At 41.9% G+C, this 12,407-nt stretch overlaps 1 protein-coding gene across 11 annotated transcripts in view; it reads right to left on the bottom strand.

Moving 5' to 3' along the window:
- ZBTB20 (zinc finger and BTB domain containing 20) overlaps nt 1-12,407 on the bottom strand; it is a 486,412-nt gene that overhangs the window by 184,891 nt on the left and 289,114 nt on the right. For all 11 annotated transcript variants that reach the window (XM_030021006.2, XM_030021008.2, XM_030021004.2 and 8 more), the window contains one exon: nt 6,048-6,146. The gene's annotated coding sequence lies outside the window, so the exon portion shown is untranslated. The remainder of the gene's footprint in view (nt 1-6,047; nt 6,147-12,407) is intronic.

Here is a 12,407-nt window from a genome sequence, read left to right as displayed (position 1 = left end):
CTAACTACAGGCAGATCAGAGATGCAGAAGCTTGTAGCTGATCCTAGATTTCTACAACTTAATGGCTCTGTAAGAATGAAGGAGTGCAACAAATGTGCATCTTAGACCTTCTGTTCCACAAAGTTTAAAGGCTGAAAATTGACACAAATCAGATCCACGGCTAATCTTTGGTGGAACTCTGGTAGATACAAAAATACGCCAGTATTTTCTATCAAAGCACAAAGACTGACAAATTTGCCTTGCTTGGAACTCTTTACCAGTGTGAACGGCTGTCATCTGAGGCTCCACAAATGGTTTTCAGACCACGCATCCTTTGTGGAAGTCTGGGCTGAATGTCGAAGGGATCTAGAAAAAGGTACCCTATAAAGTCCAGTTGTTACAGAAAGTCCCAAACGCCAGTTGCATGTTTGTAGATTATTCTCACGTTGATCTCTTACGTTTTAAGTACCTGAAACTCATAACAAAACTCTGAGCATGCCATATTACCCAAAAGCTTTTCCACAATTCCTGCCAGGGAAGAGCTGCTGGATTTTATACTCTCCTACCTTTTACTTCCATGCCACTTCCTAGCTGCACACCTGTGTTGCTCTCTCTCCCAAGCCAAGAGAGGAACCCATGGTTTCTGCAGTCCAGGCCCTTTGCTCCTTGCTAGCCAAAACTCCATCCTTAATTTACTAGAATATATGTTTTCATGCTTCACTAGATGACCAAAACCCAAGACCGCCAAATTATTTTTGCCGTTTCATTTAGCCATGCAATAATGCTAATGCTTTAAACCACTACCTGCTGAAATAGCAATAAGTGCTGCACTGCAGTTACTGACCCACGCCGGTATACACTGCCTGTTCGAAGGATTTGACATTAACACATCCCATTTTCATTTAGCCTACGTTTCTGTGCTCCATGTAGCTGCAACAAGAAAGCGTTCCTCTTTACGTTTCCATTACCTGTTATGCTTTACTCTAATAAAAACACTGGATATTATTTATTTGTCTGGCTGACTGACAAAGCCAGGCATCAAAGCATCATTCCGGTGTCACATACTTCAACACTCTAATCTTTCAGAACTTGTAAAGCAATCTCTTACGGCGCTTTGTGGGCTGCGAGATCACCCTGACAAACTGTGATAATGTTGGCAATCTCCGAATGGGTGTTCATTTGCAATCTTACTACAGAGGAATTGCTACATTTCCAAATTTGAGGGCTTGACATAATCTGTCTCCACAAAGCTATCAGGGTCTGTCATAAGGCTGTCTGTGACCCAGGGATTTTATGGGGTTAATATCTATCCCCAGCGCAACTTCATCGTAAGCACTGGAATTACCTAGAGTATGACTTTCTCCATCTATTTGCTTTCTTCCTCTTTATTTAAAATACCCCTTATTTGTATAATTTTTTTTTTTTTTTTTAAGTGCAAACAACATCGGAGTCAGGTAGGGGAGATTGCTCCTCCAAATCATGACCAGTTTCTTAACAGTTCATGCCAAACCCTCTGCTCCCCTCATCACACTTAGTGACTGAGAAACAATGCAAGTGTCAGGTCAAGCTACAAAGCTATTGCCATCATCTCTTCCCTTCCGTATGCTCCCAGTACTGGCAGTCTCTGGGCTGCAGTCCACAGGATATCCACAATTATGGCCCAGATTGAGGGAGGGGTAGAAAAACGATGGTACTCTGCCAAGTATGTCAGAACCTGAACTTGATCCATTTTAAAATTGAAGCTGGGGACTGTGGGACAGCACCGCATTCCCTATAATCCATCTAAAGAAAGGAAAATAACTTACCATCTCCAAAAAAAAAAAAAAAAAAAAAGTCAGAGTTAGTGCAGACCTAACATAAATAACTATTTTATATTTGCCTCTGAACCTTATCTTTAACTAAAGAAATACGCTGTCTTGACGTAGAAGGAAGATTTTTAAAATGCCATAAGACTGTTAAGGACCTCACGAAAAAGTGAGACAGAGAGAGAGAGAGTCAGGCTTCATCATATTTATGAGGGCCACAAAACTGCTAGTGAAGTCATTTAATTTTGAAATTACTTAGGAGTCCTTTAGAAAAGCCGGGAACACAGGATGGAAATAGAAAACTAAAAAAAGTGCATCCAGCGTTTCAAAATAAGTTCCCTGCACAACACCCTTTCCCTGCTATCATCCCCTCAGGCAAATTTACCAGCTCCGCAGCTCCTTGCAGTTAACCAAAGATCCTCCCCAAATCCTGCTCAGGGTGTGGGTGAGCCGCCGGGACCCGGCCGCGGTCGGGTCGGAAAGCCCGTGCCAGGGCACAGGCGCTCCACGTCAGCGCAGCGCTGGAGCACGAGCTTAACTTTAAGCACTGGCTTGGATATTCTGCTGAACTAATGCTGGGATGTTTTGCTACGTTCAGTATGTTTTTACGAAAGAAGTTCCCTTCCTTGGATTACTCCATCTGATCAAAAGCAAAAATTGTTGGAGATGCACTGTACTTTGTTTTACCTCCATTTAAGCTATTTTCTGCATTTCATTCTCTATGGAAAAGGAAACTCAGCGTCACTATCCGACCTCGGGAATAAGCACCTAGCTGCAATGCTGCTGGAAAATCTTTGAATCCAAATAAATTCCAAACTTCTATTTTGGCCCGAAATTACAGAAAACTTACTCCTGCTCTTGTTGTTAGTAAAACGCCTACTGCTTTTACCAGGAGCAGCAACTATCCCTCGTGCCTCTTTAATCCTTCAGAAAAGCGTGTGCAGCTTTGGAAGCCCAAGGTAAACGTTTTACTGTGTGTATTATCTTACTGAACTCAGTAGGATGCATGGATATAAAAAAAAAAGGCTGCATGAAAAGACAGCACAAAGATCCGTGGGCTTCAAAAGGTTAAACAGCCTCACTAATACAAACACCGCAGATGGGACAGTCCTGAACACAGCAATGAAAATGATATGTGCTTTTCCTTCCTAAAACTCCCTTCTCGAGGGCCAATGTTTTTATTTTACAGTAAGCTGAGAATTGGTGAGTAGACTTGTATACTAGTTATTATTTGACTCTTCTCCACATAAATCTGTTTTTGAAGAAGAAGTCGTCAAAGGAAAGAACCCTACGTCTCAGCTAGTGCCCCTTCAGAAGCTTTTTGCTAACTACGACTGAATTATAATAATGTTTCTTCTTTTTCATTTATATTTTTTAGTGTTTTTAATACTGACAATAAGTCACTACGCACCCAAAATTTTCTGAAAAATAAAGAAAACAAACTATCACTGGTAGATCACTACAGAGGGAAAGAATACAGAAACATATTAAATTTACCATAAACAAGGGGTTTCATACCATGACAGCAACTTTTAATGTAATTCACTTGTCATATAAATTATGTCCTTGGGGATATCCCCTAAAATTAATCAGGTTAGAGAGAGAAGGAAAACAAATTGAAAACTTCTCTAGACTCCAGCAAACAATAGGTTTTAAACATAGTAGAATCAACAACCTCACTGTAAAGTTCTTCCCTCCTCTTCCTCTATTCTTCTTCCCAGGAGACCAAAATCATCAGACTGAGAACCATCTTGGCCCACCAAGATCAAGGAGATCATATAGGTTCAAGTACACAACATTTCTGAAATTAAAAATTTTGCAAGCAGCTCTGTCTTTCCAAACTACAAACTCCCCGGAAGAATTCTGAAATATAATTTAGTAAAGACATTCATTGTGTCAATGTGGCTTTTAAGCACAAAGCTACGGTTGCAAAATCTGGGCATGATACATTCATCACACAACACAGAAAAGCAAAGGGGAGGAGGGCAGAAGAAAACAATAAGAATTTTAGACAAATTTTCATAGTGGCCAAACTCATTCTCAAATCAAAACTCTGAAGCTTTGCCTGTTCCTTAGCTTCTCTAGAGTTTAGGCAAAAAGGAATTTGCCCGTGTACTTTTCCTGTACCACTCTGGCTTCATTTCGTGCAAGAAACAAGACTTAGCTTTTTTCACTCTTCTCAACACAGCTCACTGAATCGAAGTGTTGATACACATGTACAAAATCCAACACATTTTCTGATCTCATTTGGAATACAGATCAAATTTTGCTCTTCCTGATGCCTGTGCCACCTTCCAGTGTAGACTTGAGTAATAAGGGCAGAATAGGAAGACAACAAAACGCAGGGGAGGAACTGAGTCGATGGTGCTTGATCATTAATGACATTAACGGACTGCACTAATGGATAACTCCACAGTACAAATTTCATCTGGATCATGTGAGGGCACAAGATCACATTTCTGCCAGCCCTTATATGTGTTAATGTTAGCAGCGGGGAAAAAATGGTATCGGATAAGGCATGGAGCTGGCTGGTAAAAGTCAACACATCAAAATATATTTTAAAAACTGCATCAGAAGAATGAATTTATAATGGATCCGTGCTTTGCGTTTTGAGGTGACAGAGTTCTCGATCTGGTAGAAAGTTCCCAAAGCTCGATTTACTACATTGTCAAAATATAGCCTGAGGGGACAATCTGACTTACAGCAATTTTTATGACTGGTGATGAAAGAACCTCTCTTGGCTTTTAGATCCCAAGTTTGGCTCAAGATAGTGCAGCAGAGAACAGAAAATCTTTTCTTTTATGCTGGGAGTTCACAGTGTTCCTCTTCAGCACAGAATTAGGTTTTACTGTATAGAATTCTCACGTACAGCTCGCTGATGGGTTAGAATTCACACCTTCAGATTTTGGGGTTATACTTCACACCCTTCATTGTTACTGCTACTAACGATACAGATTACAGTGTTCTCATGTCACTGTAGGATCTGTAACGGAAATTTTTAGAAAATTTGGGAAAAAATTGTGTCTTTTACCAGGCCGCAGCATGTCTTATTCAGCCTTGGAAAGGTTTCAGAGTGCAGTAACCACATTAATTGGGCATTATATGGACAGCCAACTATAGCTCGGTTACTGTGCAGCTTTTACTGTTCCTTCTCATGTTGCTTCAAAACACATTTTGTGTTTTAACCAGTTGTATATACATAGGAAAGCATTGCACAATGCTGGACAATGCTACAGATCCACAGGAAATAATTGTTTCACAAACATGAAGCAATCTGCACAAATATAAATAGCGTGGCCCAAATCTGTTCTAAATTATGCTTATGCAAATCCATGGAAGTCAACTAGTACCGCTAACAGAACAGAACAGATAAGAGCATGTAAAAATATAAAATATGGCTCTACCGTACAGCTATCCATAGGCCAAAGCCTGCCAGCCTGCCATCACTTACATTCTCCTACTTTCCCAGCATGGCTTTACAGGAAATAAGAAAAATAAGAGTATCTGGGATTTCAAGTTCTCTCATGCACTGGAGGACACATGTCCAAGAACATATGGACTTAAATGTGTCAGCATCCTACATCACTCTTATTTCAAGAGTGTTATTAATTTTTGTGGGTGGAGTCCAAAATTTTAATGCCATATTAGCACACAGTGGCTGTTTCTGTAATGCACATGTCACAGGGAGCATATGTGTAGCAATCCAAGGATAGCATTTTAACTTGATTTCAAGCGATTTTCTGAATTGTAATACTCTCAAAAGACGAAGTATTGATGCCACTAGCAGGGTATTTCACAACTTCTGTCTTCACAGTTTCATCCATCCACCTCAATTCTGACCTCCAGGATATCGTGCTATTGCAGACCCGGACTCTCCACACACAGCTGTTTCAACAAATCTCCTTTTGCTCTATAAGGCACAGCGTGTGACTTCAGGATTGGTATTTTCAATGCTGAACCAAGTTACACGAGTCATGTATGCTACTCTAGGCAAAAAGCAAGACCGAGACCAGAAAATTCTTTCCCCTGCTAACTTTACCTAAATATCAATCCAAATCTTCTCAGATGAATTAGCCACTTTACCAAACTCGCAGGTACAGACAGATACTGGGGGAATCAGCCATGCAACTGCTCCAGCTGGATACAGTGAGAAATGTATTGCCAAGGGGCTTTCGGCTGTGAATCAGCAGGTGGTTTGGCACCAAGATTTCTACCTGTTTGTGGTTTTCATCTTTGGTTTCAAGACAGAAAATGAGATAATACCTTTCAATGCTGCATCTCAAGCAGGCTGTACGGCGAGCAAGGTTTCATTCCAACCAAATCTCTCTCTCTTGCGAAGTTGAGGAAAACTGCCAACCACTGCTGCTCTTGCCATCAACACGTGATGTAGATGTTAGGAAAAGGCAAAGTAAAGGGAGAGAAGAAAAAGGAAAAGAAAAATATAAGTTTTACATAAACAACAAACTGCACATAATGACTACATCTGAGGACAACAAAATAAAAAGTACTGGCTTTAGTATAAGGAAACAAATAAACAAAACCTTGGAAGAGCTTAATCTAAGAGGTTTTTTTAATTTATTGGATACAGAGAATTTTTGTTTATATTTAGTTCCAAGAGGTACAATACTTTGAAAACATATGATAAAGTGACAACATTAAAGAAACAAACCTATCATAGCATCAAAATGAACTACACCATTACTCAGAGAGCAGCCTAAGCCCCTTCAACAAACACCCTGCAAAGCAGCAGAAGCACTTACAACATATGTTCTTGCCTGCAAATAGCCCAGGGTGCAAGAGGTGGGTTTCATTTCTTGGTTTTTGAAGTCTTCTGCATGGGCCTAACTCTGCCTTTGTTGAAGGTAGTGTTAACACACATCGAATGCAGTGGGAACCAAATGTGGATAACTGCATACTTTGAAAAATCACACCCAATATGTTCAACTGATGCCATCATTCTCTGAGGACAAGTGTAGGCTACGGAATACTACAAATAATAGAGAGCAGTAGTCTAAAGTAAGCTTTTCAGAACCAAGGAAGCATATTTCGATACTTTTTCACAGATAATTGGGAATGTGCATCTTCAAAATAGTAGTCGAGAGTAGGTAAAGACTGTCTAGAGATCCTTACTGTGACAGACGTTTCAATGCCTTTTCATAAAATAAGAGTTCTTCAAAGCAACTCTCAGCAACCATTAAGCGAACAGCCAGCAAAACTACACTTTTTGAATTAAAGTAAGAAAATGAAAGTCAGTGCCTCTCCACAGACGTAGACGTAATGAGAATGACTTCAATACATCTGCTAGTAATCAAAACGGGTCCACACTCACCATTGCATAGAAAAGAGGAATCCTAATGATCAGCAAGAAACTTTGTTTTGCCCCAATAACAGTAAAACCATTTCAGGAAGTTGTACGTACTAATTTACCTACAGAAGATGAGAACTGCACGTTTAGATTGTATTAAATCATCTATACTAATAAAGACTGAGCTGAAGAGAAAATGGAACTACCTTATCATGAAGATATAAACGTGTGGGGGGCAAGAGCCCCCCAAAAGTTCTTTTCCTCAGTTGGAATAAAAAAACCAGCCAAGTGGGTCTTTTTTCCCCATGAGAAGGTGTTTTGACAAAAATTTACCTCTCATGTAACCGAAATGGAAAATTTCCATCAACTAGGTAGAAAAAGGAGGAAAAAAAAAAAAAAAAAAAAAAAGTGAGAAGAGTCTTCTAGAACCAGCAGTTGGGAAATACTTGTTTTTGACTTTTCTTGGGTAAAACAGTTATTCCCAATGAAAATTTTTCTTTCAAGAAAAAGAGTTTCCACTGAAAAATCATTCCGATGGAAAACACCTGGCCACGGCTACAAAGGATCGGACCACTGGCCTCAGCCAGGGGAAGGCGAATGCCAAGGTCAGCGGACTGGGTCTGTCACAGTCCTCTTGCACAATCACGGGCAAAAGCGCTTCCGTTCTCCGCGATGCTGTTTCTCCTCCAGCCTTTCTGCCTATGTAGACCATCCACTCCTCAGGGCAAGAACCATCTCTCACTGTATGTTGTACGCAGCTTACCGTAACACGCGTGTTTAATGACTTTCAGGACTGCAGTAACAACAGTGTTTTTCCCTCCTACAGCAGCTAGTTCCCAATACCGAGATGAAGAGAAAAACACAACCTATGGCTGCAACACACTGCTAATCAAACACTATTGTATACCATGGGGATGGGTGGGGGGGGGATGCCTTTTCATCGTAGAACTAATCAGAGTTTATACACACAAAATCAGACAACTCTATAGTCCAGTCGTGTGATCTGTGTTCCAAGCTGCCAGAAATAAGGCAGGAAAGAAGCGAGGGTGGGGGGGGACATCTCCTGTGTTCATAATGAAAGAAGAGAGATGACTGGACTAAGAGCTGATGAGGTTACAAGGCAACAGCAGTGCCATGAGTTGTTTGGGCTTAAAGCCAGATGTCTTGTATTTCCTTTGATTGTTTCTAAATAATTAATGGTATTAATTTAATCATGTGACCCACCCCCCCCCCCCCCTTTTAGTATTTGGCTCTGGGTACTAACACTAAATATAAAGGAGAAAAACGGGACTGTCTATAGCATACTGAATATTGATGCTGTGTGTTTGGACTGCAACAACAGCTGATACTCGCATCCATAAGACCATATATCTACAGCACTCACACAGCGTTTGCACGAAGTAGATCAAGTAGTAGCCTTCGTACTCCATCCATAAACCAGCTCAACTATGGCATATGGACACTGCATGTTTGAAGTAGTAAAATAGAGGGTACAGCTCTCTCTCCGCCCACACTAAGACGAACCTGCCACTACTATTTCACGTAACGTTTTCTGGCAAGCTCCCAGTTTTCAGTCATGCTGGTTTGCTTGAAAGAAACACGCAGAGGAGACTCTGCTTGTCTTGCTGTTCGAACAAACAAAATAATCACGCATCTTGAGCTAATGGTCCAAAGCTTAATGAAGATCATAGAAAAGAGGCTACCCGTGATGTGAGCATTCCCTTCTGACTTATCCACATAAGCCGCTGCTGTTGGCAAAAGGAAATGGATTATGAGGATAATAAGTAACCCTGAGCTCTGGTCTAGACAAACCTTTGCTTGGTACAGTAGCAGTCAGCGCACAAAGAAAACAGCAACCACCAGAGGTAAAAATTTCACTTCTCCACAATTTTCTACACCAGGGCACTGGCGGCAACAGCGGGAGGACCTGTGTTCCTGGACCTCTCTTGTTGGGGCTGCAAGTCTCACAGGCACCGAGTAATCTCACGGGAATATTCTGAGCATTAGGGTTGACCACTAGGACTGCCGAAATGTAACAGCAGAAATCCTGAACAAATGAAGACTAATGAAGGCAGCTCCCTACTCCCTACATGCATATGTACTCAGTGAAAATGTCTGCCCGTCTTCCTACATACTACAGCGTACTCTCAGCTCCCCTAGTCAAGTCTCCAGTCCCACCCATCTCATCTACCCTTTTTTTCCTACCACATTTCCCCTTACCTTGAATCCCAGGGCACCTACCATCAGATAGTATTAAATGGGGTAGCTGTAAGGTAATGGAAGGGAGAAAGAAACCTGACAGCTTGGAGCAGACCCTCGCTTTGTCCAGCAATGCCCCAGACTTCTGGAGGTAAGGACAAAGTGACACGAGGCCTTCACAGATGTCAAAAGAAATTTTCAAAAACGTGCACAAAGCTAACCTCACCAAAGAGTACCTGTGGGCGGTCAGACAGGGCTTGGTCAAGTCTCGTTTCTTGCATTTTATCCATGGCTCCCTGTTTGGTTGTCATTCTGCAGCTAGACTATCGGATCAAGACCGGCATTAGTGCTTTCTACAGTTACGATTCTTCGGTCAAGGGAAGTGAACGCTGAGGAGTTCTCCACTAGAAAACCTAGTCCTAATTTTCAAGGATTTAGCAGTCAAGGCCTAGCAATCCTACAGGCATCTTTCTCCACCACTAACTCACCAAGCCAGCTGGGTTCATAGGAAGAATTCCGTTTCATTACATCACAGAAAGATCATATGGGATGTACACCTGAGCCTTTCGACTGGGACTGGGGCAGAGCCAAAACCAGCATCGTCCCTGCGCAATGCAGAGCACACCATCACCTGGAGGGAGCCCCACGACAGCCAAATTGCGGGCTGCGGCGCTGCAGAGCGAGCGGCAGAGTGCTCTGGGTGTCAGAGCTCAGGCTATGGGGCTCTTCGGCAAGAAAGGAGCAGAATGAATACTGCGCTGACCGTGCTGGGAAGAGAACATCTCACCCTGGCCTACAAGTGCTTCTCTAACAAGGTTATAAGGTTGAATAGTATCATGGGTTTATTTCTCATGGATATATGTAAATGGAGAAAACACTAAATATCGGTTAAAGCAAGAAGAGCAAGACTAACATACAGACAAAATTAAAGTGACTCCTTCGGTTCCTACCAGCTGCCAAGCAAGAGTGGCAACACCTATACAAGCAAGCAGCACATCAGGAATACCCGATGCCAGCGTAGCCCCCCTTGGAAGTCGTTCACAGCAAATGGGCACTGTGGTTTTGAACTGGAATGAGAGGAGACTGCTTCAAGATAGGAATGATCACATAGAAATGGCTGAATTGTTTGTAAGGTAGAAACACTGGCAATAGACAACAATACAGCTGAACAGCGTTTGAGTTGCAGCACTTTACGAACAGCCCCTGTACTTATCTGGTTGTTTTTCAGGATTTTGGGGGGTGGTGGTGGAGTGAGAAGACGGCATTTTTCCTGTGGCGACAAGGATCTCTGAAAGTGTCTACATGTCAGACTTTGCTGAGAATGTATCTTTTGTTCCTCCTTCTGCTTTATTTCCCTTTAATGATAGCTTTGCAGTGAATCCCATTTGTGAGTTGCTCAAATAAATGCAAATTTTATCTTGTAAGCAATACCCTCCAAAATACTACTACAACTGAAAATAAAAATGTTACGAGCTAAAAAGGCACTGGGTCTTCCCCAGTGCCCTCATCTCCCCAGTGCACTGGACTGCTTGCTATTATTATATATGGAGTACCAGGCAGGGTACTTGGTATTATAAATATGTACTGTATTGAAATATATAGCCCAAGTCCCCAGGGCCCAACATTCTAATTAGAATTACAGTTGTGCAAATAACTGATTTATTTGGCTAGCTGACCAAACTGAGAACATGGAAAGGAAAAAAAACCAAAACCCACCTAGGTGTTTAACAAAATGGGCTAGTTTTTTGTTTGTGTCCATTATATTTCAATTAAAATTGACTTTGTTTCAAAACAAAAAGAGAAACCTTGTTTAGAAATATCAAAACAAAACCTTTTGGCTTTCCAAAATATTTCTTTTAAATTTTTTTTCTCAGTTTATTTTTTTTTCCATAGTTTTGGCTAACCCATATCTGAGGCAAGCAGTTTTCAGCAAATAAAACATTTAACTTAACAGTTTTACCCAGACCTAAATCTAAGGGCTGAACTGTGAGTCGACTGGCTCTCGACTTATTAAAAGAAGAGCAGGGAGGCAGGGGATCTGCATTCTCTGAACCAAGAATGGTTCAGCCCTTGTCTTTGTGTCCAAGGTGAGTGATGATTTCTTTTCTTTATGGTTGTCCCTCTGTCCACACTTTGTCTCCGCCGTCTCTGAGCTCGTCGGGGTTAGATGCACCTCCTACAGCATGTCCGTACAGTGCCTAACACAATAGATTGCTCATCTCAACTGGAGCTTATATGATTTACTATAATATAAATAACTGCTCAACTGCAGTCAAATCTCTTTTTAATGCCAATAGTTTCACTTGCATATATTTAGCGGCCCATCATGGGAACATCAGCTTCTTTTTTAATTAATTACTTATTAATAGAGGTAAAATATGAACGGACGACACGTCTAGATTTTTCCTGCTTCATCAATTTCAGCGCTCAAAGAAAGCATCTCGTTTACAGCTACCAGGACCCAACAGGGACATGTACTGAATGAAGCCTGAAACCCAAGATCCCCTCAGCACTTTTGTAACCCCATTATTTGGGGACAAATCCTCTCAGCCCTCCAGGGAAGGAAAGGTAGCTGGATTGAAAGAGCTGCTGAGTGGAAAGCCTCACGGGCAACCTCCAGATTCTCTGTGCAGGGCTTTAGGCACACAATTGTCACCGGTAGGAATGGGAAAATGCAAGTTCGGTGTCTGCACAGAGGTGGAAACAGCTGTGAGGCTGAAGGGAAGAGGTCTGCCCGCCTCTTGTTTTGAAGGCCCCTTGCATCTCGCAAGGCCAACCGGCTTAATCGAAAGACAACTTTAGAGCTCGTTAGAAAATAAACAACACAGAAATAGAAACGAAGGCAACGTTACGAACTCTTCAACTTCGATGCGCAGCGCTCGGGGCTGGGGGTGGGGAGGTTTCTCAGAGCACACATGGCTGTCACTGACAATAAAGTCAGTCACGTTTTTAAAACACTGGGGACAGAGTTGCAAACGTGCCCCATTATGTCTTGAGATGTACTCCCTGGGTACAAAAGGTGCGTGGGTTACGGTAAGCTCGTGCGTTACTTTGCCGAGACCGTAAAAGGCAGCACAAAGCACAGACGGAGAAAGAGCAACTGTAGAGTATACGGGGTG

This window comes from Aquila chrysaetos, chromosome 7 (genome assembly GCF_900496995.4).
Source record: "Aquila chrysaetos chrysaetos chromosome 7, bAquChr1.4, whole genome shotgun sequence".
In the NCBI taxonomy this organism is placed as follows: Eukaryota; Metazoa; Chordata; class Aves; order Accipitriformes; family Accipitridae; genus Aquila; species Aquila chrysaetos.
Note: the sequence above shows the minus strand (reverse complement) of the source record. Positions and strands in the feature narration are given on the sequence as shown.